At 45.0% G+C, this 24,249-nt stretch overlaps 1 long non-coding RNA gene across 2 annotated transcripts in view; it reads left to right on the plus strand.

Annotated features, from left to right (window-relative positions):
• Positions 1–24,249, plus strand: part of LOC130860723 (uncharacterized) — a 140,671-nt gene that overhangs the window by 17,064 nt on the left and 99,358 nt on the right. The gene's annotated exons all lie outside the window — the stretch shown is intronic.

A 24,249-nucleotide genomic window follows, 5' to 3' on the forward strand; every position in this document is an offset into this window, starting at 1 on the left:
GATTTCTTTAATGATTTCTTGGTTGTTTAATAGTGAATTGTTTAGCCTCCATGTGTTTGTATTTTTTGCAGTTTTTTCCCTGTAATTGATATCTAGTCTCATGGCGTTGTAGTCTGAGAAGATGCTTGATATGATTTCAATTTTCTTGAATTTGCTAAGGTTCGATTTGTGACCCAAGATGTGATTTTTAAGTTCTGTGGCATGAAGTACATTCACCATGAGATCCTTTTTTTAAATTCCTTATTTTATAAATGAGGAAGCTGAGATTTAGAGAAACAAAGCTGCTTAAGGTCACAGAGAGTAAGGAGTTCCAGACCCAGGATGTGGACCCAGGGTGCTGATACTCTAGGTCTGGGATCTCTGGTTTGTGACTGTTGGAGTCTGTGATTACTTACACTGCCCTGTGATCACCAGTTGATTGTAGAAGCCAGTGTGTGGCATTTGTCTGTTCTTTGAAAGCTCTAGGGTTGGGTTTTGCGTATTTACAGGGAGGTGGGTGGTCAGCCTGGCTTGGGGCACGAGTGCCTGACATAAGTGATGCCAGGGTTGATGATTTCTGTGCTCCTGTCGTCTTTGTTAATCAGGAGGAAGTGTGTGTGTGTGTGTGTGTGTGTGTGTGTGTGTGTGTGTGTGTTGTGGAGGGGGTTGGGGGGTGAGCTGTGTGTTAGAGTTCTGTCTCCAGAAGGTGCTCAGCCGTGGGGAACAGTGGAAAAAGCAGTCGGATACCTGGCTTCCTCAGGTCTGGATGCACTGTGCCAGGTGATTTTAGAGAAAGGGCATTGAACTTGGAGTTGGAAGGTCTGTGCTGTAGCCCTGACTTTACCACGTGGTAGACATACTTTGGCCTCAATTTCCTTATTTCTAAGTGAGTGATAAAAATGCTTGTTCTGCTTGCCTCCTGTGAATTCGCAGGATTAAATGTCATGATGGGGGAAAAGCATTAAGTTAACTAAAGGCCTACCAAGTAAATTTCTAGGATGGGAATTTTGATTGCTCAGGGGTAGGGGGAGGAGTGCCTGGGGCTGACCCTGGAGACTCGTGGAGGGTGGATTTGGATGTGAAGAGTAGCAGGTTTGCTTTGGCTTGTTTTCTTTGGTTTCGGCTGTCCGCTTGCTTCCTCCACCATCGCTGAGTTGGTGAAATACAGTGTTCCATTGTCTACCTAGTACTGTATGTTGGAATTCTCTGGGATTTTACTGGTATGTGACTCTGTTACGGTCCTTGGTTTCACCCATCCCAAAGACTCACATCTCCTACGTGAAATGAATTTTAATAGAGGAGATCATTTTGTAGCTATGTGGGGGTTGAAAGTACGCAGCAACTTGCCCTGGTCCTGTCTGTCTTCCTCGTCTCTACAGCGAAACCAATCTGGCTGTTTCTACTCCCTAATCTTGAGGAGCCAAGTGCAGGAGTGGGCTGGGGCCTGGAGGGTTGCTGCTGGTGAGGGAAGACTCTTACCGTCTCATGGTGGACGCAGTGCTCTCGCTGTACCAAGACACCATGCTGTGCAAGACACTGTAGAAGATCACTATTAAGAAGATAGGGTCTCAGCTCTCAAAGAGCCCACTGTGTCCTGGAGAAGACACAGATACTCCAGAAACAACTATGAGGATGAGGGATAGGTAGCTTGAAAAGCCTTTCATCTTAATGAATGAAAATGCATCACGGAGACTGGTCAGAGGGGTGAATTGTTGGCATGACTTTGGGACTCTTTGCTTTTTAACAGCCATTTGAATCAGCTGTTTTAAAGCTAGGGTTTCTGTCTGGCTATCCCCAAGATAATTTTTTGAGTCATCACTGTTTCAGTGCACGTTTCGAATGATAGGAAATCCAGGGGCTCTGTGCAGGGCCCTGCGGAGGTCAGTGGCCCCATCTCACTGCCCACTTGGTTTTGGCTTTGGGAATGGTACTAGAAGACTAAGTAGGTCACAGAGATCTATTTTGAACAGAGTGTAGCGGGGCTGCCTGGACGTTTAATTTCCGGATCAAATATTGTTGGACTTGTTTGCCCAGGAGGTTGGCAGAGAGCACTCTCTGGTCGGTTGAGTGGTATATTTATAAAGTGTGAAGAGTCTGGAGATAATGAGACACGCCAGCCACTTCTCCATTCCTGTAGGGCCGCCGGTGGTGGAGAGGTTTCAGAAAGCTTCCGGAAGCCGGGGGAATGTAGTTTTCCCGCCCTGCTTCCTTGAATTTTCTGAAAATGATCGGTCCTCACTAACTTCATGAAATCTTTTTCTTTTAAAGAATGAAATTTAGTTATTACCCAGAGTTGGTTGGCTTCTGCCTATGTCCGTAAGAGCTGCTAGTAGCTGATCAAGCCCTTTTAGGTACGTTATTTCATTTAATCCTCACAACAACTTTGGAAAATGGGGATTATGGTCCGGGTTTTGTAGGCCAAGAAACAGAATCAGAGTGATGGAGTAATTTGCCAACAGACCCAGTGTGCAAGTAGGAGGGCCAGAGATTTGAACCCAGGTCCTTCTGACCAGAGTCTGGCCTTTCGTACCACTCCACACTGGTCTTGGGAGCCATGGGCATGGAAGACATGCCCAGCTGGGAGTGGGGAGTGTGGTAGCAGCTCCCAGGGCTGTTGTGAGGTGAGGTGTGACCTTCTTCCCAGGAGAGGCCAGCTGTGGGTGTTGGGGATGCAGACCCCCCCAACCCAAAGGGGCTTCTGTGTGCAAATGGGGTTATGTTTTAGGCTATCATTCTGATCTAACTGGACCACAGAATCCTCAGAATTTTTCCTCTTTGTTGGGTTTTTCTCCCGTTTCACTCTTTTTCTATAGGTGTTCTTGCCTAAGGCCTTGGGTGAGGGTGGTGAGGCGGTGAGGTCCATCGAAACGTAGGTGGTGATGCAGTCATTTAAACCTCCTCCCCTGCGTGCACAGGCTGTTCACCTGCATATCCCTTCATCTTCATTACTGTGCTTTCCCTGCATTTTTGAGACGTAAACACAAGCTTTTGGGTGTGTGTCTGCTTTGTCTCTCTCTGCAGTTTCTTCCCCCTGGCGGAGGGGGGAGTCCTGGCAGTAATGCCGCTGCTCGTGGTCGTTTATGTTTGTAGACGTGTTGGAGTTTTAGGCACTTTGCGCAGGCATTGCCTCGGCCGGTGCTCCCAGTGAGCCTTCGTCACCTCCAGTTCACAGACAGGGATTCTTAAGCGACATCGCAGACCTGAGACTTTGAGGTGGGGTACTCCACAGCCTCCTCTGAAAGTTTCAGACAAAACATCAGAGGAGGCATGTATTTAAAATCCCTTGTCTTCTGAAAGTGGAAGCATGCCCCCTTCAGGTGCAGTCCCCGCTGGCAGGTACGCAGTGGAGTTAGGGGGCAGCAGAGCCCTGGACCCATCCTAGTTTCTCTGTCAGCCATTTCCTGGCTGTTTACTTCACCTCTGTGTCTGTATCCTATAAACTGGGCGTAATAATAATATCTAAAAGAGCTGGGTGAGATGTAAATGAGATAGTGTACATGAAATCACCCAGAACTCAATGAACAAGTTATTGTTTTCTGTCTTTATTTTATTTTATCTTTTAATAATTAATTTGGGTTTTAATTTACCTTCATTATGTAGCAAATGAAACTCTTAAAAAAAAGAGAGAAAAGAAAATGAGACTTTAGGCCTGATATTCAATTCAGAAGCAACCAGTAAGACAATTATTGGATCTCATTCTTATAGAATTCTGAGCAGATATATAAACTCTGTGACACCATAAGCAATCTATTATAATGTTAAACACATGTTCTGTCTTTGTTTTAAACCAGCACAACTGGGAGAAATCACAGGCCTCAGCTATGGGAGCAGAGGCCTGAGAAACTCTCCTCTCCCCAAGAGCCTTAGTAACTGACCTCTTCTGTAAACTCCCTCCTCCAAAGCAAAAGGGAGAGAATGAAGCATAAGGGCCCTAAGGACCCCTAATTTAAGCTAGAATTTTTCTGAGATTTTCCTGTTCTTTTCAGTTTTGGGGTGGAGTAGCTGATGTTTGCTTCATTTGCTGGGACCAGAGCTTTGAGGAGCCCTTATTAACCACACGGCCACTCTCAAGTGCCCAAGCCCAGTATTTTATTTTTGTTCATCCATTCGTATTTTTTTATACATCTTTATTGGAGTATAATCGCTTTACAATGGTGTGTTAGTTTCTGCTGTACAATGAAGTGAATTAGCTGTATGTATACACATATCCCCATATCCCATCCCTCTTGAGCCTCTCTCCCACCCTCCCCATCCCACCCATCTAGGTCATCACAAAGCACCAAGCTGATCTCCCTGTGCTATGCAGCAGGTTTCCACTAGCTATCTTACATTTGGTAGAGTATATATGTCAATACTAATCTCTCACTACATCCCAGCCTCCCCTTCCCTCTCTGTGTCCTCAAGTCCATTCTCTACGTCTGCATCTTTATTCCTGCCCTGTCATCAGTACCATTTTTCAGTACCAATGTTCATCAGTACCATTTTTCTAGATTCCATATATATGTTTTAGCATACGCTATTTGTTTTTCTCTTTCTGACTTACTCCACTCTGTATGACAGAGTCTAGGTCCATCCGCCTCACTACAGATAACTCAGTTTCGTTCCTTTTTATGGCTGAGTAATATTCCATTGTTTATATGTGCCATATCTTCTTTATCCATTCATCCGTCAATGGATATTTAAAAAATGAAGAAATGCCAAAACAGGATTTTAGAAACAGATATTTTCAATTTACACATTGGACGCGTGAATACTTTTAGCGCACACACATATAATGACTATATCATTGTCTCGTGATGACTTTTGAAGTCCAAATTTGAGGCCTCTGGCCTTGCCTCTCAGAAGGCCTACTTAAGCATCTAGCAGATTCAGTCTAACATTTTTGAGCACCTAATGGGAGGCCTTTCATCCTCCTCACCCTCCCTCCCTCCCTCCCTCCCTCCCTCCCTCCCTCTTGTAAGTTTGATTGTAGAGGAAGTTCTAGAAGAACTGGAATAGTGATCAGCAATTTTCGATCTTTGGGGATTCCAATTTTGTGAATATTTGTCATGTGTTCTTGAGCGATTCACTTTACTTCCAGCCTCAAGGAACTTACATTCTCATCAGGGAGGTAGCCCTGGAGTTGTTACAGTCCTGATATTGCTGTGGGTGCAGACAAGGATGCTTTTCTTCCAGGCTTGAATCTTGGCTTCATGGTGGTGGTTTTTAATTCCTTTTTTTTTGGCTGCATTGAGTCTTCGTTGCTGCACGCGGGCTTTCTTTAGTTGTGGAAAGCGGGGGCTACTCTTCATTGCAGTGCGTGGGCTTCTTATTGCAGAGGCTTCTCTTGTTGCGGAGCATGGGCTCTAGGAGCGCAGGCTTCAGCAGTTGTGGCACGTGGGCTCAATAGTTGTGGCTCACGGGCTTTGGAGTGCAGGCTCAGTAGTTGTGGCGCACGGGCTCAGCCACTCCGCAGCATGTGGGATCTTCCCAGCCCAGGTCTCGAACCTGTGTCCCCTGCACCAGCAGGTGAATTCTTAACCACTGCGCCACCAGGGAAGCCCCTCTGATTCTTAATACATTAGCAATTTGTGAGCTATGGTTTCTCCTACTAAAAGAATTGCAAATAGGATTAAGGAGTGGACTTTCCAGCAGGAGCTGCTCTCTCCTTGGGCTCCTGGGCTTCAGTTACACCATCTGACACAATGGGTTGCAGTCACCTGTTTACCTTTCCATCTGCCCAGCTTGATGGCAAGCTCTGCAGGGGCAGGCCCTTGGCCTAAGCCCTGTTATAGCTTACATGTCATGCTTTCATGTGGAGCACAATTGATACCTACATAAAAGATATGAAGGCATTGGGATCGCTTGACATGGTGGAGAGGCTGTGGGGCGAGTCAACTGCAGCCGTTTATTTTGCAAAACTGGCTCTCAACCACCAGGGGGCGATGGGAGCTGCCTGGAGCCAGGGAGGCTGAGTGTCCTCTGATGTTCAGGCCTGTCCTACAGACCAGGGTTGTCTCCTTCCTCCACCCCATGCCCACAGCACCTCTGTTGAGGAGCATGGAACCAGGTGCCAGGCAGGTGTCTTATAACAAGCCTAAGGGGTGAGTGGTATTATCTCCTATTTTACATGCCAAGATCTGGAGGAGTCACCCAGCTAACAGGCAGGCATGTTGGTCAGCATTTGAATGCAGGTTGCGGATTCCAGATCCCAGGTCCTGCCTCTGCCCTGGGCACATATCCAGCCATACGCATTTAATTAACCTGACAGCCCGAGAAACTTAGATGTAAGGGAGAACTTCCTGATATTTTTTGCCTTTTTATTTTTTTTTAATCAGAGCTAAAAGGGGGCATTCTAGAGCAGGGCTTTTCAAGCTGTTATCCAGAATCCAATTTCGTGGGTTGACACATTAAAAAAAAAAGGAAAGGGATGTAGGGGTTGGGGATTGAGATACAAATACATGGTAATGTATAACGTTAATAAACAACAAAGATATATTGTACAACACAGGCAATATAGCCAATGTTTTATAATAATTTTCAACAGAATATAATCTATAAAAATATTGAATCATTATGTTGTATACTCAAAACTACTATAATATTGTAAATCAACTATACTTCAATAAAAGCAGGAAAGAATTAAAACCTATCAGTGCATCACACATGGTAAGGCTTAGTATGTGTGCATGTGTCCCAGATCATGACGGAAATACACTTCTGACTGGAAATATATTTCATGGCCAAAAGTGCCCCAGAGAGATAGGGATTCGTTTAGATCAGTATAGGTTAGACGGTAAAGTCCTTGGGGGCAGGGGTCTGCTCTCTCTCCCTTTTTATGCTCCCTCCATGCCTAACCCAGTGCTGGGTACATAGTTGGTCGATTGGTCTGTCTGGGAGAACTCGTTAGAGTTTCCCCTTCAGACTGGAAGAAGTCAGAACCCGCCCTGCACTGTCCATCGGAGGAGATAACAGGGGTGGTTCTTCCCGGCTTTGTGTGTGAGGAGAGCAGAGAGCCACCCAGTGTGTGATAGTTAAGGGCTCAGCTCTGAAGTCTTAGAAACCTGGGTTTGCGTTCTGTGTGTGCATCGTCCAGGTGTGTGGCCCTGGGTAACTTTCTTAGCCCTACTAAGCTCCACCTTCTCCAAAGAGCTGGGTGTAACAAAGGCATCTACTGCAGAGTATGGTGAGGATGAGAAGAGAGGACTCTAGCTAAGGGCCTTTAGCAGGGTGCTTGGCATCCGTTAAGTGGGCAGGAAGCCTTATCTAGCTGCTCTTGTTTTTATGATTCATATGAAGAGAGATTAAGTGATTCATGCTGGGCCTACTGCAGGTGGCCCCCTTTAGGGCTCCAGGTCAGTGATGGTTGTAGATCTTGAACGGAACTAGAAGCCCGACCCTGTGGTTTGGTTGTGTAGTGAAAGGTCGTGGATGTTGCAGTGGAGCTGGTGTCTGTGCAGGGAGATGTTCCGGTTTCGTTGTTTAGAGAGAACAGAGCATCTTCCACATACAAGGAGGTGGCACTATTGTTGTGGAATCTGAGACTATAAATGGCATTTCTTAGAAAAGTCAGGTGCTTTTTATTTAATCAAGAAGCATCAGTTTCAAATTAATGTTAATTTTTTAACCACAATTTTAAAAAAGTAACTTTTCTGAAACTGAACATAGCCATGTATATGGTTAAACTGGTGATTTTGCAATGTTTTTAGTGGAAGTGCCAAGATCTGGTAAACACTGATTTCTGAAATCACCAGCTGGGCCTGGCAGCACCACTGTCCAGTCAGAATTTTTTCTTTCTTTCTTTTTTTTTTTTTTAGAAAAAAATATAAGTTTTGTTAGTGTTAGATTTTACATTTGAACCAGTAACATTGAACAACTAAGCAGTGCTTCATATAGACTTCTGGGTGAGTGTTATCATTAAGTTCCTTTTATTTCTGTTGTCAGGGTCCAGTCAGAATTAATTGTGTGAAAATAAATGTGACTTGTTGAAGGTGCAAGACACCAGACAAAATCCCGAAGGGACTTGGTTTTGGCTTTGGCCTCTAAGTTTTCAGGCCTGAGTCTGATCAGTTCTGCTGTTCAGGCTGGAGAGTCTTGAGCCTTCTTTCTCCCCAAACTTAAAATATTTTTGTTCTTTCTATTCTTTAGTGCTGACTGGCTTTTTGGATCTTGGAGGGAAAGATGATAGACACTAAAAGTTAAACAGTGATAGGAAATTTCTGCTGTATACTTTAGTTGAAAATGTGACTTCCTCCCTCGTTTGGAAGCAGTTAAGCATAAGGGTTAAGAGTATGGATTTCAGCTAGACCGAGTTTCCATCCTTCCTGTGCTGCTTTTGTTCCCCCTTCTTATTTACTTTTTGCAGCTTTATTGAGGCATAATTAACAAGTAAAAAGTGTATATTTTTAAGGAATACAGTGAGATGATTTGATATACATTGTGAAATGATTATCACAATCAGGTAAATTAACATACCCATCACCTCACATAGTTACCACTTTTTTGTGTGTGAGAACACTTAAAATCTATTCTCATAGCAAATTTTAGGCATACAATACAGTATCATTAACTATAGTCACCATGCTGTACATTACATCCCTAGAACTTATAACGGAAAGTTTATACTCTTTGACCATCATCTCTCCATCTCCCCTCTCCCCCAGCAACTACCATTCTGTTCTCTGCTTCTCTATGAGTTTGACTTTTTTAGATTCCACATATAAGTGAGATCATACAGTCTTTGTTTTTCTGTGTCAGGCTTATTTCACTTAACATAATGCTTTCCAGGTTCATCTGTGCTGTTGCAAATCTGACTGTGTTTCTAACAAGCTATGTGACTTTGGGCAAGTAGCTTAACCTCTCTGCACCCCATCTGTGAAATGGGCTAATGACAGTACTACTACCTTATAGTTTGTTGAGGATTGAGTAGGATAATATATGTAAAGCCCTCGTTGGAATGTCTGCTTGTAAACTCTTCAGCACATGCGTGCTACCATCATCACCATCATCACCATCAACATTGTTTAGTGGAAGGCCTTCCAGGAGACCAGGATTATAGACCTGGCTTTGTCATTGTTAACAGTTGGTCCTGGATATGTCGCCGAATCTCTCTGAACCCCAGTATTATTTTCTCTAAAACAAAGGAGTGGCACGGATGCCTCACACTCCTTCTACCTCTAACACTCTGCTCTGCATTCCAAGCATTCTGTCTCTTCTTGGGCCCGAGTGATGTGATGCTGGTCGCCAGGAGTATCCCACGTTCTGTGAAGGAACCGTAGCTCTCTGCTGGGTGTGGGTCCTGATAACCTTTGTTTTTCTTTCCTAGATTTTTTATTCTCAGCGTATATCTCTTTCCCTAGCCTCTGTCGAATGACTCCTTGTGCTGTTCTGTATTCTTTCCAGTGTCTTCAGACCATAGGTCTGCCTGGTGGGCTGGAGTTGAGTCTCGGCTTGGCAGAGCTTCACGCATAAGGGATGTTAGAAATAAGGGCGATCCCATCACTTTGCTGTTGATTTTTAAATCATGTCTGTGTGCATCTTTATCGCATTCCCCAGTCCAAGCACCAGGGCTACCTGTATCTGAAACGACCAGGGAGAGCCACTGGCAAGAAAGGAATGACTTTTTTTGATTCATCATAAGCTACCTTCTCGCTTTGTTTCCTTCCTGGCCTTGGTTTTTGTTTGAACTTTAAAGGGCTTACTAGAGCTCATGTGGGTGTTATTTTATCTTTTGCGCGTGCATCTTTGCTAGACTGTGCTTTTGCCAGAAGTGGAGCTGTGGAGTTGATCTCTGGCCTTTCGCTGGCATTTCAGGTGTGTCCGCGTGTCTTCTGGGACAGGCATGCACAGTGGATTAATTGAGTTGTTGTCAGCCCACTTCCTGATCGAACACCTGCCCCGCGAATGCTGCCAGCACGCCTGCCTGTTTCCTGACTTGCCAGCCGGCCCTGTCATGTCGGTGTCTTGCTTGTATCAGAAGAGTCAGTTTTGTCATTTGTGATTAGCTTACTGTGCCTTCAGAGAGCTATTTTCTTCTTCACTTAATTTAAAGGTGTCGACGTGTCCTCTTTTAGTAAGTCCCTCCGCATTCCCATCTTGCCACTGTCCTCCCAGCTGAAATCATTGGTGATTATCAGCTTCATAAAAGCCGCTGGAAGCAGATGCAGAGAGAGAGGTATGTGTGCACCCTGGGCTGCTTCTCAGGCTCGCTTCACTCTCCTCGGTCCCAGACTAAGTTTCAGGCGAGTCGTTCTTAAAGTGGTGCTCATGGTTTAGCGCTGATTAGAAACATTATTTTAAGAAATAGGACACATATATATATTTTACTAAGACTTTTCTTTTTTAGAGCACAGTTTCTGGTTCACAGCAGTCTTGAGCAGAACACAGAGATCTCCCACATTCCAGCTGCCCGCCCCCACCATGTACATAGCCTCCCCCATTATCAACCTCCCCCACCGGAGTGGTACAGTGGTTGCAGCTGACGAACCTGTGTTGACACACCATAATTGCCCAGAGTCCATAGTTTCCCTTAGGATCCACTCTTGGTGCTCTACATGCTCTGGGTTTGGACAAATGAGTTATGGCATGTATCCATCCTTGTGGTATCATACAGCGTATGTCCATTGCCCTGAAAATCCTCTGGGCTCTGCCTGTTCATCCTTCCTGCCCCACTAACCCCTGGCAACCACTGATCTTTTTACTATCTCTGTTGTTTTGCCTTTCCCACAATGTCGTATGGTTGGAATATACAGTATGTAACCTTCTCAGTTTGGGTTCTTTCACTTAATAGTATGCATTTAAAGTTCCTCCATGTCTCTTCATGGCTTGATAGCTTATATCTTTTTAGAGCTGAATAATACCATTATTATTATTATCCAGGCAATAATGCTGTTGTCTGGATGTGCCACAGTTTATCCATTCACCTACTGAAGGATATCTTGGTTGTTTCTAAGTTTTGGCAGTCATGAATAGAGCTGTTATAAACATCCAAGTGCAGGTTTTGTATGGACAGAAGTTTTCACATCTTTTGGGTGAACACCAAGCAGTGTGATTGCTGGACTGATGTGAGAGTGTGTTTGGTTTTATAAGAAACTGCCAAGCTGTCTTCTGTCTTCTGATCCAAACTATTTTACATTTCCACCAGCAGTGAATGAGAGTCCCTTTTGCTCTATATCCTCACTAGCGTTTGGTGTTATTATCAGTGTTCTTGATTTTGGCCATTTCACTAGGCGTGTAGTGGAATCTCATTGTTTTCTTTTGTTTTTTAAGTCTTTATTGAATTTGTTACAATATTACTTCTGTTTTATGTTTTGGTTTTTTGGCTGCGAAGCATGTGGGATCTTAGCTCCCCGACCAGGGATCGAACCCTCACCCCCTGCGTTGGATGGTGAAATCTTAACTACTGGACCACCAGGGAAGTCCCTTATTGTTGTTTTAGTTTGCATTTTTCTGATGACAAATGATGTGGTGAGATTGTTTCTTAAAGGGTGCTGGGGTTTTTTGTTTGTTTATTTGTTTTGTTTTGGCACCAAGGGTTTCTGTCTTTCCTGAGAGAAAAATGGTTTTACTAAAAATGAGAGCCAGAGCAGAGACTCTAGTCTTCTCTGATAACAGAAAGCCTTCCCAGTTTAGGGCCTGTGCTGGGTCCTCTCAGCTGTTTTCTTTGATTCAGAAGTCTCAGAGCCAACCTCGTGGTTTTGAGTGGACCCTTGGCTTAGATGTGATTTTGTTGTTAAAAATATTGTGGAGATACTGCAACCCTTGTTAATTATTTGGTAGAATTGCCTTTCTTCTATTCCTAGTGTTCCTGGCCTTTTCAAAAGAAGTGTACTGTTTGGGTTCCTTCTGCCCAGATTTGAACTTATGGAAAGAAGGGGTGAGACTAGAAAAACATTTTTTTTTTAAACTTCTTTGATCTCATTGAGGTTTTGCATTTTGCTTTAGTGTCCTTTTGGCTTTTCTTTGTAGTATTTCATATTTTCAAAATATTTTAAAGGGTTCCTCAAAAAAGTTAAACAGAATTACCATAGGACCCAGCAATTCTACCCTAGGTATATATATATGAAATAATTGAAAACAGAGGTTCAGATCTTTATACAAATGTCCATAGCAGCACTGTTGACATTACCCAAATGGAAACAACCCAGATGTCCTTCACTGGATAGATGGGTAAAGAAACTATGGTATATCCATAAAATGGAATATTACTCAGCCATAAAAAGGAATGAAGTACAGAAAGATACTGCAACACGGATAAATCTGGGAAACAGTATGCTATAGGTGAGAGAAGCCACGAAAAGCCACGTGTTGTGTGATCCCATTTATATGAAATATCCAGGGTAGGTAAATTCATAGAGAAAAGAGGAAGTAGGCAGTTGCCAGGGGCTGGGTCGGGGGGAGCGTGGGCACTGACCATTTAGTGGTGCACGTGTTCTTTTGGGTGATGAGAATGTTTGGAACTAGATAGAGGCGGTGGTTGCCCATCACTGTGAATGTCCTAAATGCCACTGACTCGCACCCTTTACAGTGGTTAATTTATGTTATGTGAACTTCACCTCAATCAAAAAAAATTTTGGAGGGCCAGCCCATATGTGTTCTTGCCAAGGGTGGCTTTTCCAGTGACAGCGCACCAGAGTCGCTCACCCGCGAGGCTCTTCAGCGTGGGTGCAGCAGGGAGCGTGCAGCCCCTCTGCTGGGGCCGGGCTTGGCCCCGCTGCTCGGCTCAGCGGGCCACCAGCGGGGAGGCAGTCCGGAGCGCTGCCCGCCTCCCCCCAGCCTGTGCCCTCTTCTGTAAAGAGGGCTTGCCGTGAGCCTCAGGTGAGACAACGGGGGAAGAGCTTGGCACCCTGTGAGCGCTCACTAAATATCAACCTTTGTCTCTGGTCTGTGGAAGGAGACAGTGACGTGGACTCAGCTCAGGGAGAGAAGCAAACTGTTGGAAGTAGGGAAGTGGGGGTGATCTCAGTCATCTAGGTTTAGGTCAGACCTTTGAGAAAAGCATCCAAAACTCCTACTTCTTAGATTCCTTTTAGAAGTCACTGTAACCACATGCAGCCAGTGGACTCAGTGACAGCAAAGAATGTCTGTAGGGCTGAAGAACAGTGCCTGGTGGGTAGAGAGGGCGAGAGAAGTGTTTGGTTAAAGAAGAAAGGAAACCCCGCGTGGGTCATAGCGGTGCTAACGAGGCAGCGGCGGGGTCCGTGCCTCCTGCCCACTTCCTTCCCTCACACGTGGCCCTCTGGGCGCTGCGCACACGCTGAGTGCAGTAGCCCTGCAGTCTCTGCAAAGAATTACACTCCTGCCTTCAGCTTGGTCTGCTTGGGTTTGTGTTTCTGATACCCACTTCCTTCCTCTGAAGAAGCGACTTCAGTTATCACCTGGGCAGAGGAGAGGACCGAGAAGACGTGGGCCTAAGGAGAGACCCCCTTCACTCACCTGTAAGAAGGCAGAAGAGAAGCAGGAGGCAAGTCTGGCTTTCATTGATGAAGAAACAGTTTCTATTTCTTCCTAGCACAAAATTGTGGCGTGGAGATCTCTAGCTTTAGGACATTTACTCAGATGTAAATGGTACATTGATCTCTCTCTTTTCCAATTCTGTTTGCACTAAGCATCTTTACTGCACAATTAGCACCTTATTATGTGCTGGCTGTTCTTTACTGTTGTTGATTCACAATTTAGTGCCCAAGTAGTGTCAAGCGGTGGTGTGGAACAAGCAAGATTACTGGACCTGGGGTCTGAAGAGCAGTGGCTTGGCAGCTGTGTGTGCAGGATTTCTATTTATTTTTATTATTTTCATCTGCCTTAAATAAGTGTTCTTTCATTTGGAACTGGTACATTCCCTCCCCCCCCCACCCCTTTTCTGGAGAAGTGCGTGTCCTCTCTCTACTCTTGGGACCTGCTAGGTGTGGTTCCTGATTGGTGCCTTGTGCCATAGGTAGACCCTTGACCCGACTAGAGCAGTCAGGGCCCTTCTTGAATCTTTTTTTTTTTTTTTTTTTTTTTTAGTAGAAGGGAAGAATTTATTATGAGGCCCCAGGTATCTCAGAGACTCCAAGGCAGTAATTGCAGCCATGTGATGGGATGTTAAAATGGGGCTTATCCCTGCCTCTGTTTCTACAGAGCTGCCAGTGCAGGGCTATCCTGTACCAAAGGGAATGTGAGGCAGCCTCCCGTGTGGAACTTACAAAGGAAAAGCATAAAACGGGTTTTACACTTTTGGACCCCTCAGCCAGATCAAACAAATTAAGGGGAGGGGGTTCAGACTGTGGAGAGGGGAGAGGATTTGATGGAGGGGTGTCTTTGGGAAGCTAACACCCATCCCACTATCTCATCCCCCACAGAGGGCTGGGGAGTAGGGAGGTGGAGTGCTCATCATTTCAAACGCATCTCCCTGGAGTTTTGAACTCAAGGCCCCAGAGCCTTTTCGTTTGAGGTGGTGAGGCTGGGGATGTGGGGGTCTGGAACTCCAGTGGCCCTGGTTTTCTGTCTAGAGGAGAAAGCTGGTCTGCCCGGGGGTGGGAGAAAGCTGCAGGCAGAGAGAGGCAGAGAGAGGGATGGGGTCACTGGGAGTTCCAGCTGCCCAGTGGCCCTTCTGTACGGCGAGGTTTCTCTTGTGCCTGTGCTACGCGGAGGTACTTTCTTTTGTTGCTTATAACAAGGTCCTGCGTAATAGACACTGTGACCTTCAGTGACTCACTGAACTTCTCTTAGTCTTATTTTTTCTCACATGTGCGGCAGGGTAACAATAATTGCCTCACACTTACTGAGATGTTCAAATAAAGCAATGTATGTGAGAGCACTGGGCAGACCGTAACACAGGAGATAGGGAGGCTATAACAAGTTGTGTGATTATTTTACTAACTGCCTGACACTAATGATTTGATTATTCTGATTATTTGTTTGTTTCTTAGTTTAAGTTAAACATTCTTTTCTTAAAAAAACTTATTTTATTTCTTTAAATATTTTGGCCGCGCCGCATATCTTGTGGGATCCTAGTTCCCGGGCCCGCTGCATTGGCAGCGTGGAGTCCTAACCACTGGACTGCCAGGGAATTCCCTAAACATTCTTTCAGAAACAAATGATGTCTTTAGCAGTTTTTTTAAGTCATGGAGTTAAAATTAGCTTGACTTGACCTATGTATTGTAGGAAATGAGTGAATTGGTCTTGATAAATTGTGGCCTTCTCAAGCATAGAAAAGCTTTCTCTGAGTTGAGCCCTGCTTATGTCTTTGGTGAGTATTGAGTGTGGACTCCATATCAGACGGGCTGTTTTCTGGCCTCTGTGCTAGGGAAAATAGTGCTAAAATTTTAGAGTGATTGCATATTTATTTGACTTTGGAGTTAAATAGCCTTGGATTTGAACCCCAGTGTTGCCACTTACCAAACTTTGTTATCTTTTTGAGCCTCAATCTTGTCATCTGTATAATGCAAATAATACTACCAACCCTGTAGATTGAGGATTGTAGGAGATGCTGTATTTAAGGTCCTTAGCTGTGCATTGTGTGTGGTAGGTACTTAATAAATACAACTGTTACTATTAAAAATGATAGCTTTAGTAACAGTTGCAACTAAAGGGTGTAAGACTAGAAAATATGAATCTGAATTTGGTATTTAATGCCTAAATAAATTAATCAGTATAAAAATCAATTAATCAACTACCATTGGGTGCCTTGTCTGTGCAAGGGATGGGGTGGATGCACACGAAGGTGTATAATACTGTTCCTGTAAGTCATGTACATTTTGGAAAAGCAGGTAACATACAAGGAGCTGGGCTTTGGACATGGCAGAGGGCTGGAAACAGAGAGGCATCCCAGAGAGGGCCTCAAGCTGATGGAAAAATGTAGCAAGGGAAGTGATGTGAAGGATTAAACGTCCAGCATGGGCTTTGGAAGAGGGCAAATGATATATACACGTTATGCCTCATTTTTCCTCTTAGTTTTCCTTTGTCTTCCTGATTCTCTCCCAGACCTGCTTAGTGTTTCTGATCATTATGATGAAGATCCACACCCATCGTGCATTCCCAAGTTTGAACATTTCTTTGCAGACTCGCTTTCTCTGTGAACAGTTGGCCTTTGGTCAGCCCACATCCTTAAGTGACCAGGATTCTCCTGGTAGATTCTGCGTCCACCCTCCCATCTGTTGTGGCTTCTCTTAGTTTCCTGAACCGTAAGTGGTCTTTTTGGGAGTTTCATCATGTTGCATCGTTGAATTGCGCACCTACCAGAGGCGGTGGACAGGGCAGCGTGCTGGGGAGGCCTGGGGAGTACAAAGATGGTTGAGCCAGGGTGTCCCTGCCCTGAAGCTGCTTGCTTAGTAGAAGAAACACATGGGCAGATGGACTCTAATTAAATGTGATTAGCGCTTGATATTGGTCAGATAAGGAAAGACATTTGGCGGGAGCCCCGAGTCCCCGGGTCCTCCATCAGTCACTCACTCACTCACTTCTGCACGTGGTTCACAAAGGCTGTCCACCTCCCCAGCACAGTCTGGAAAAACGCATTCTATATTAGTAGCTGTGGTTTGGTGTGAGATCTCTCTGCATGGTTCCCTGCTTGGTGGAAAGTGTTTACGTGAAGGCTCCTTTTGTCATCTCACCCAAATCCTCCTGGCAGGATGTTTAGACTGTAGAGTCTGAGCTCTCCATCTCCTCCCACAGATGTACACCTGGTCCCCCCGGGTTCCCATCTCAAATGGCATCACCATCAACCTGAGGCCTGAGGGTGACGTGACACCTCCCTTTCTCCCCTGTAACTAACTGATCAGTCCTATCAGTTCTCACTCCTTCACTGTCATCACCCAGGTCCAAGCCATCATCTCCGATCGCCGGTCATGACCCAGGCGACTGGGTTCTGAAATTAATATAGAGGGTCTTTACCACCATTAAAAAAAAAAAAAAGTCAAATGGAAAGCACGAGAGTGGAGTACACATCGTTAGGCTGAGTTTTATTTTGTGAAAGTTGTGTTTGTGTATAATAAGATTTTTACAGAAAAAAGTTAATGTTGTGAAGAACTTGACATACATTGACTTCCTCCTCCCCACAACAACAGATGCTGTGATATTGTTGTTATTCTCTCTGCCTCACAGGAGAAGACCTGAGGCTCAGGGAAGTCGGGAGACTGGCCAGGGTCAGGCTGGTAGCCTGCCTCCCAGAGACTCTGTGTGTGTGTGTGTACACATACTGGGTTGCAAATTAAAGTGTCTTTTTCCTTCTGCATGTTGTGGTAAAAACAGAAGTTGGAAAGTCTCTGTTTGACAGACATATGTACCTTTACAAATGTATCCTCTCCCCCTCTCTGAGCTGCAACCACAATACTCTTACGCTGCACATTGAGTGCTGCTGCTCCTCTGTAGCAGGGCCCCAGATTTTAGGAGGGGGTGCAATCTGTGTGATCTCAAAACCTGTGCAGCCCAGTCCTGCGGGCCTCCTGAGCCTCACAGCTCTTCCTGGCTCGAAGGCTTTGAGATCCCCTGGGGCCCCTGCCTGTGCTCCCATAACCTCTTAGACTCAGGCCCTGCATGACCTGCCCCCATGGTACCCTGGACTGCAAGTTCCTAGCACTTACTGACAATACATCTATAAAGAAATAGTTCCTCATTCACTTGATGTCTATCTGGGGGCCAGGGGTGCAGAGGGTGGCTTGCAGCCCCAGTCCTGAGGACAGTGTCTGGCATGTCAATCAGTGAATGCTTACTGGGTGTTCCATTAGCTACGGACAGTGAAGAAATGTGGAGTCTTGTTTTTGGCTTGAAGAGCTGCTGGCCCACATCTTTTGGGTGGGCTCTCAAATCCCTGTGGGAGTGGTCAGTGTGGTTGAGTGAAAGAGTCCTGGGCCTCACATCAAGAGACAGGGGTCCTGGCTATTCTGCTTCTCCTCCTCCTCCTCCTCCTCCTCCACCTTCTCCAACTCCTTCTCCTTCTCTTTCTCCTTCTCCTCCTCCTCCTTCCTCCTTCCTCCCTCCTCCTTCCTCCTCTTCCTCTTCTTATTTATTTATTAATTTATTGGCTGTGTTGGGTCTTCGTTGCTGCACACAGGCTTTCTCTAGTTGTGGTGAGTGGGGGCTACTCTTCGTTGCGGTGCACGGTCTTGTCATTGAGGTGGCTTCTTTTGTTGTGGAGCACGGGCTTTAGGCGCTCAGGCTTCAGTAGTTGCAGCACACAAGCTCAGTGGTTGTGGCACTTGGGCTTAGTTACTCCACGGCACGTGGGATCTTCCTGGACCAGGGATCGAACCTGTGTCCTCTGCACTGGCAGGTGGATTCTTAATCACTGCTCCACGAGGGAGGTCTCTACACCACTTCTTTGAAGTTCATCCATGAGACATAAAATGCGGATGATGACATGATGACAGCATACCTGTTGCTGAGAAAGACCTGGCCTCTGTTCACTGATGCCAGATAGAAATGTGGAGACAGAGCTTTGGAGGAGTAGAAAGGAATAGCTTTATTATTTTGCCAGGCAAAGGGGGAACACAGTAGGCTAGCACTTCAAGAACTGTGCCCCCCTCTCTGGGGAATAGGGAGAGGCCTTATAGTCAGGGCTTGTGGTCAGGGGTAGGCAATAAGGATCAAGGCAGTAACAGTCTTGCCGTCTTCTGATGGGTTGGTGGTGAGCTAGGTAGGAGTCAGCATCATCAGCCTTCAGGTCCAGCTTCTCTGGAGTCTGCATGCTTGTGGGCAGCGTACCCTTATTCATCGTTAACTTCTCCCACCTGGAGGGGGTTTCAACATCTGCAAAACAGCTCACAGATATTGTGGTGTGTACTGTTGCTGGGGAAACAGGACCTGCCCCAAGGCTGCTCTTGCCTGTTTCTCCCTCGTCTTGGGCATCCCCTCCCTTCACTAATTGACAACTGCTTGAATCTGCCCACTGGAACTCAGGGAAGGTCATGGAGGCTGAATGAAGGCTGTTTCCTGTAATCAAAGAAATAGGGGACACAGAAAGGCTTTGTGCCCAGGAGCCCCAAAGGGCCCTGCACGGTATCGTACCCACCCACATCCTGGCTGATCGTGGCAATCAGGGGAGATAAATTGTGCATGAAAGTTACGTGACAGCGGTGTTGGCTGTTCCGGAAGGTGGTGGTTTGACTTTCTCTCCTTTCTTAACTTGTGACCCCTTGTGCTTGGCATGTCCCTTTGTGATTGGAGAGGCCCTCTGGGCCTGGTGGTAACAGGCGCACAAGGTCAAGGGCAGTTCTCTCTTCTGTGGCATGCGTGTAGCCCTGGGCCAAAGCCATTCAAATTCCGTCTTTAAGCTCACATATTGGTGATTTTTCACTCCATGATCTTTGACCTTGGGAGCTTTCTGGCTTAGAGTAGTTCAGTGACAACTCTATATTCTGTGTAGGCCCTGAAATCATACTGATACAGTGATAATCATCACAGCTTGTGTTTACTGAGCATCTGCCACATGCCGGCTGCATTCTCACTTCCCTTCCCTGCTGCCAACTTTGGGAAGTTGGTGGTGGACTCTCCATCTTGCAGACGAGGGATCTGAGGCCCAGTGAGTCCAAGAAACTTGCCAAGCTCTTTCAGTTGAGTTCTTTAGAGCACACCATTCTCATTTTAGTTACAACTATCCTATTGATTTCTTTTTTTTCGGCTTAGAAAATAACGACTATAAGTTCCTTGAGAGCAAATTTTAATAGTTGTCTGTTGTCTGTTCTCTGTGGTCTGTGTTCTCGATTGGTATAATCCGTCTTTTCCTGGGTGAGACTCTGGTTGTCCAGATGAGCATTCCTGTCCCTGTGGTGGGCTCTGCAGGCGTCTCCTTCCTCTGCAGGTGCTTCCTGCCCCTCTGCTCCCCCACCTCCACCCCGTGTGGGAGTGGACGGAGTGCCTGCTCTGGGAACAGGAGCTGATTTCCTCTCCTCCCTACTTTTTATCTCTAAATGCTTCTGTTTGTCTTCTCTGGGCTGTTCATTTTCCCTCCTTATTGCTGCAGTTTATTGCTCTTTACTGGCTCCTATATGTTTATTTTTCAGACTTGCCCAAAATGCATCTTGATTTTGATATCTAAATCTTTAAGGCCCTCTACTCTGTTACTGATGATTTCCCTCATTTTGCAGAATTCTAGTTGGTTACAAGTCTATTTTGCAAGATCCTGTTTCTTTCCCTTCCACTGTTAAATTTTAATACTTTTCTGTTCCTACTCTTTTATAGGAATGTATCTTTCATTTTTTAGATTATTGTAGTGGACCTTCAGTGTCCTACAGTTTGACTTCCCATCAGACTGACTCGCTTTTCGAATCATGTGCTCATGGGGCAGAGGGCAGCTTTATGGTGTCCTGGCTCTTTCTTTAGAAGGCAGATCTGTCTATATCACTGCGGTGCTCGACACCCCTTCCCTGGTTCTTGTCAGGCCAGTTCTGAACCCCTCATCACAGTGTGGGAGTCCACGGGCCCCCTCCTGCTGCCTCTTCACCCTCCCCTCCCCTCCCCCACAGCCAGCAGCTCTCAAACTTTGCATTTCAGGACCCCTTGTAAGATTCTTAAAAACTAGTGAGATCCCCGAAGAGTTTTCAATTATGTGGATTATATCCAGCAATATTTACAATATTAAGAATTGAAATTGAAAAGATTTTAGTGTTCATTAAATTAGTTTAAATATAGCAATAATAAACCCATTATGTAACACAGATAACACTTTCAATGAAAAATAACTATTTCCAAAGCAAAAAACATTTAACGAGAAGGGCGACATTGTTTTACTTCCTTCCAGATATCTTTAATGTCCGCCTTAATGGAAGACAGCTGGATTCTCATCAATGCTTTTGCCTTCATTCTGTTGAAATATGTTGTGTTGGTTGAACTGTATGAAGAAAATACAGCCTTACACGGATATGTAGCTGGCAAGGGAGGAATGTTTTAATGACCTTCTCCATTAATTGTGGATAGTCTTTGAAACTACATCAGAGCTTGACAAGTGGTAGTTTCTTAAAGGTTTGTTACAGCATAGAATCTGTGACCACATATCAGTGAACTTCTCATATTCTGTTACATGAAAGTCTATTGGTCTATCTGGCACTTTGAAAGGATCTTTTATGCATTTTGTAACATCATGCATGAGTCATTTGGATAATATCACATTTGTTAATGTCACTACTGCTCTCCTCTGAAAAGCCTTTAAGTATTGAGATGCTCTAAAGCTCACAGGGGCCAGTACACGTTTTTCCAAATTTTAATGTTTGCTTGAAAGCTCAAATTTTTCTGTAGCAACAAATACTGTCAGTTTTCCTTGAAATAACAAGCTCACTTTATTCATTCTAAAAATACCCAAATCTGAGTCACCATAGTTTTTCTGTGTCAGTCATTCTTTCAAGCCAAAATGGTGTTTGGTGGAAAAGAGTGGCTAATTCAGCTTGCAGCTCAGTCTTACGAGTGCTTTTCCTTCCCGGCAACCACCGCCCTTTGGCTTGTAGCAGAAGTGCTTTGTGAGTGCTTCTCACTTTGTCACAAGGATATTAAAAAGATGTGTACTCGAGGTTAATATTTAATGAAATTAATAATTTTTTCTGCTTCATTAGGATGTTCTTAAATGAAATTAACCTTTTTTTTTTTTTTTTTTAAACCGTGAACGTATGGTGGTAGAGAATACGACTACTAATAGTCAGATGCCACTGCCTTGAATCCTGCTAAGGCACCAGCAGTTTTCCCCACCATTGTTTTTGCACCATTAGTGCAAATGTCACAGAGTTGAAGATAGTTTTGACCTGGCAGCACCCTCGGAGAGGGTCTTAGACCATACTTTGGAAACCACTGGATAAGACCAAACTGTCTTCATTCCTCTGCACACACTGAATGATCTTGCTTCCCATCTGCCTGGAACACTCTTTCCCTTCTTGTGTGTGAGTGTGCAGATATACACATATATACCTATATGTGTGTATATGTGCATATATGTGCATGTGTCTGTCACTTCAGTTAATAGTGGTCACTTCAGTTAATACCCATCATGTGTTCATGGGTCTCTTCCAGTAGATGTGAGCCACGTTTCTTATTTATCTTGGGTGGCAGTAGCACCAAGCACCATGCCTATTATATGTTAATTGGTTTAAGGTTGCCTGTCTTCATCATCATCTTATTATCATTTCAAGGGCTTAATAAATGTTTTTTGAACAAATAAAGAATTGGGGTTAGTATTTTCCCAGTGTTTCCTTAGAACATGGCTTCTCTGATATCAGTAAGTGTTAAGCATGAAAGGGCATCTGTGGTTATGTTGATTTGGGAAGTTCAAATAGATGTTTAATTAAAGGCTTTCCCATATTGTTTATTATATAATGTGCACTGTGAATCTTTAAGGGGGATGGGAGAATGTAATATTTCGCCAGTTGAATAATATGTGAACCTTCTCTTCTTGGCATGCCTCATAGGATTAGGTTCCTGGGAATTTTCTTTGGGAAATAATTGTGTAGACTGGCTTTCCATTTTTACAGATTAGTAAGTTGATTACTCATGTTTGTTCATGCATTAATTTATACCTCAGATATTTAATGAGTTCTTAAGTTTAGATACTGGTAGATTTAGGCATGCAATGGCAAGCAAAAAGAAAAAAGACTTTGAGAAAATATTAATACACTATTTGTGTGGAAAAGATGGTTAAGTGGGAGATTCAAGTATCATCAACTGCTAATTACACTGCAAATTACAAGTGTTATGTTGACGGTATGTTTTGAAGGTACAGTTATCCCTTGGTATCCATGGGGGATTTGTTCCAGGGCTCCCGCAGATCTTGGGTGGCAAGTTCCTTGTATAAAATAAAAGGTGCTTAAGTTCCTTGTATAAAATGGCATAGTATTTGCATATAACCTATATACATCCTCCTGTATACTTTTTTAGAAATTAATTAATTAATTAATTTTTATTTATTGGCTGCATTGGATCTTTGTTGCTGCACACAGGCTTTCTCTAGCTGTGGTGAGCTGGGGCTACTCTTCATTGTGTGTGTAGGCTTCTCAGTGCAGTGGCTTCTCTTGTGGAGCACAGGCTCTAGGTGCGTGGGCTTCAGTAGTTGTGAATAGGAAAGTTAGAAACTTACACTCAGCTAAAAATAACTCCATGCTTATTTTGCTTTTGTGAAATATGCTTGCTGCGCCAAGAAAAACAGAAAAACAGGATGACCTAACAATCCAATGTAACTTTAAGATGTTTTGCTAAAAAATGGAATGTTCTGCACCTGCTCTTGTAAGTTTCTGTTTGGAAACTTGCATGCTCTGTAAACATGTGCACTATAAAAGTAAAGCTCACCTTGAGTTCGGGGCCCAGAACTTTGAAACATTAGCTCGTCTGGGGCCGCTGGCTTAATAAACCTGAGTTCTCCAACCCTCCGAGTGTGGTGCTTGGTTTCTCGATGGACTGATTTCTGCAACATTTCTGGAGGCCCCAGCAAGATTCTAACCACGCCGGCCCCTTGAGCCGCTGGAGCGGTGGCTCGGCCAAGTCAGAGCGAAGGAGTTCTGAGACGAACGAGGAGGCACACCACCTTACGGTGTTCCGGGTTCTCTTTTGGACTGGTGCTCTGACTCTCCAGACGGCCGGGCCCCAACCAGACTCATTGGAGGGATGGACCAACTCACCAGGAACGGCCACAGGACCGGGTAAGGCCCTGGGGCACTGAACCCGGTCAGGTCCTGTCTCCGGACGAAAGAGGAGCTTGATCACCTCCTACGGTCTTCAGTAAGAAGACCACTAGTTAGGGACCTTCCCAGAGTGGGGAGGCACTGTGATAAACTCTGAATGTGTGTGTGAGTGAGCACCCTGCTTCATCCTCATTCCAGGACGATTGTGTGGCTCCACGGCCTTCTTGGCTACAGAGTCTGAGTTGGCCCTAACCTGTGGTTCCATGGTGACCTCCTATGGCTCAGGGTGGTGTCTGTCTCTAGGGGACCCAGTCCCTCTCTGTGAGTCAGATCCAGGCCAGGAGTTTGCACTGGCCCACCAAAACTAAGAGGCACCTAAGTTCCCCATGGGGACATGACCAGGTGGGCACCTGAATGGTCTCCTCTTTTGAGGGGGCATCCACCCTTGTTTGTTTTTGCGACACCGACACAGGGTGGGATAGACAGAGGTGGGGGGAGACAATTGATTACTGATTTGATTTAGAAATTGTGTATGTCCAAACGGCCCTTTTGCCCTAGGGTCCTCTGCCAAGATTATTTTCTTAAAATTTTAAGGCTCACTTTCCCCTCTGTCAGCTGACTCTTTGAGCTGACTTATTGAGAAATTAGGTTTTCCCTGAAAGACTTGCCCCATTTGCCAGACAGATCTGTACCTCCCTCCCTCTTGGTCCCCTGGACT

The sequence above is a fragment of the Hippopotamus amphibius genome, chromosome 9 (assembly GCF_030028045.1).
Source record: "Hippopotamus amphibius kiboko isolate mHipAmp2 chromosome 9, mHipAmp2.hap2, whole genome shotgun sequence".
NCBI lineage: Eukaryota > Metazoa > Chordata > Mammalia > Artiodactyla > Hippopotamidae > Hippopotamus > Hippopotamus amphibius.